The sequence below is a fragment of the Rhea americana genome, unplaced genomic scaffold, assembly GCF_003343005.1.
Source record: "Rhea americana isolate MKP2758 unplaced genomic scaffold, rheAme1 scaffold_700, whole genome shotgun sequence".
Taxonomy (NCBI): Eukaryota; Metazoa; Chordata; class Aves; order Rheiformes; family Rheidae; genus Rhea; species Rhea americana.
In genome coordinates, this window is record NW_028186869.1 from 1 (window position 1) to 2858 (window position 2858).

The window sequence follows — 2858 nt, forward strand, 5'->3', positions numbered from 1 at the left end:
TTTTTTTTTTTTTTTTAGGGGGGAATAATTAAAAAACCAAAAAATCTGCAAAATCATCCCGATTGGGAAAATGTCGCACGTTTTCCACCCTTTTCTGTTCCTAAGAAATATTCTTTTTTTTTTCTCCCCTCCTTCCCTCCCCGGGAGAGGCCCAACACCTGCAGGATTTCCTGGGAAAGGCTCACGCGCTTCCTCCTCCCTCCCCCCCCAAAAACCACGACGCTCCGGGCGCCCAAGGAAAATTCGGGATTGGGGTGGAGAAGGGAGGGGGGGGGAAGGGCGAAGCCAGCCGCCCTGTGCCRCCTCCCTGCCTCGCCCCGCTCTGCTACGAACATTAAATCTCCCTATTTCGGGCCATTTAAGGCACGCTGAGCGGCTGGCACCGGGAGGAAATATTTTCTTAAAGAGCTGTTTTTTCCGGAGCCGGCAAAGGGAGGACGGAGGGGGGGGTGTTTTCCCAAGGGATGAACAGGCGCGAGCTCCCCTCATTCCCCCCCCCATCCCCGGAGACTATTCGGGGAGCCCGAGATCCCCGCGGGAAGCGCCAGGCCGATTTTTCCCCGCACCTCCCCTYGCCTCGGCAGGGGGGCCGAGCGCGCCCCGCGGCCATGAAAATTCCCTGGGCGGTACAAAAGCCGGCAGCTCCGCCGCAGGCGAAGCTCCCCTCCATTGCGGCYGGCGCGCGTTAACTCTGAAACCTAATGATGACCAGGAAATCCCGCCGCTGCTGCGGTGGCAGTGCAACTCGCCGGGAGATCCCGGCTCCTTTCCTCGCGCGCCCAGCGCGTCGGGAAGAGCCGTAACGCCGAGGCGCCCGGGGCTCCCGTTGGCTCCGGCTCCGGCTTTCACCACCTTGCTGCCTCAAATCCCCTAAGGCTTTAATCGGCTCGAAAAATTAATCCCACGCCGGCACATGCATATATCGGCGGCGCTGCCCCGCGGGATTCGGCCTGGAGACTCCAGGCTAATAAGAAATAAGGAGGAATAAGGGACGGGGAAGGGAAAAAACACGGGAAAATCCCCCCTGGAAAGGCCATTTCCGGAGCTGTCACCCGGCGTGGGGCGAGGAAACAAGCTCCGAGCTAAGGTGTAACGTGGGGAAAGACCCCGTTCCGGGGGAAAACGTCCCCAAAACCCGCGGCGCTCGGGCTCGTCGCCCACGCGGAGCGCGCTGCCCCTCCGACGCCGGGTTGTTCGTGCCGGCGGCGGCGGCGGGAATGTCGGCAGAGACATTCCCGCCGCTCCGGCCCATCCGCCAGAGATTTTTTTTTCCCTTTTTTTTTCCCTCCCCCTCTTTTCCCAAGAAACTAAACCAGCATCCGAGGCCGGGCAGAGCCTCTGCATAGAAACCAGCCGGCAATAAACCTCTTTTCCCCAATAAAAAAAAATTAAAAATAAAAAAATTAAAAAAAAAAGCTGGAAGCAGATGGATGCTGGCAGGAAAAAATCAGAACTGCTGCAACCCCCAAATCCACCYCATTTTGCCCCAGCAAAACCGCTTTGCAAACCCAATTTCTCCCCTCTCCAATGCTGTTTTTCTCCTGCCCGACTGAAAACCTTCCTAAGAAACCATCCCCGAACGGCTTTTTCCTGCCGGCAACCCCATTTTCCACCCTCGGAGCTCTTAAAACACAGTGCGGAATTAAAAGCGGAGGAGCCCGGAAGGGGGGAAACTTCTTGCCGGGCCCTCGCTCGAATAGGATTAAGCCGATTACGCGTCGTGAAACCGAGACAGAAATTAAACCAGGAGCTTTGATTTAACGTGAGAGAGGCGGGTGCGAGCAAACAGGAGCGAGCGGGGAATCCAGCCGGAAAAATTGCCCCCGCGAGCCTGGCGGAAAGGTCAAGAAAATGTCATTTTTTTGGGGGGGGTTTTCCGCTTTTTTTTTTTTTTCCCCCTTGGATTTCTCCGAGGAAGCGGCACCGGCCGTGCCTGCGCCCGCGCTATTTATAAACGAGCGGAGAGGAGCTGCCGGGCCCGAAGAGCGAGAGGTCCGTTGGGAAAAACCCCGGCCGCTTTTCTCACGACCCCGGGGGCAGAAAAGCGCCGTATCCTCCGGAGAGTCAACTCCGAGGGAAAAAAAAATTAAATAAATGATAATAAAATAAATAATAAAAAAACGCAACTTCGCTATAGATAGCAAGTGGCTGGCTCGCTTTAACCCTCGCGCCACTGCTGATTTTTTTCCCCCATTTTTTTTTCTTTTTTAAAATATCCCATCCTGGATGGGACAGGTAGGGGTCGGAGGGGGATGGTGGCAGAGTGCCGTGCCTTTTCCCTCTTCTTTTTATTTTTTWAAAAAATTTTTTTTCCCTCTCATCCCCTTTGGAAATACAGGCCAGTGGCAGATCCCACTGGTTTTTACGCCCGGTGGGATGAGGAGGGAAAAGAAAAAAAAAAGAAAAAGAAACGAAAGGGGGGCAAGGGAAAACCCGAAAAAAAAAAATTCTGAAGAAACTAAACCCGAAGAAAAAAGACCTGGAAAGAACAAAAAAGAAACTGGAGGGGGGGGGGAAGACACGGAAAAAAAGACCCGAAAAAAAAAAGTCTGGAAAGAAGGAAAGACCTGGGGAAAAAAATCTGAAAAAGAAAAGACCCAGGGGAAAAAAATCTGGAAAAAATGAAAGACCCGAAATAAAGAAGCCTGAAAAAAAAGACCCGAAAAAAAATTCTGAAAAAAAAAAAACTCAAAAAAAGGAAAACGAGGAGACCCCCCGGCCGGGCGGGAAGGCGAGCGCCGCGGCTCGGCCCGGCACCTTGCCGGTAACGAAAAAAACCACAAAAACCATTTTTTAAAAAACCCCGAAAACACCGTTATTGGATTTTATTGCGGGACTTCGGACCCGGGCGCGTCCCG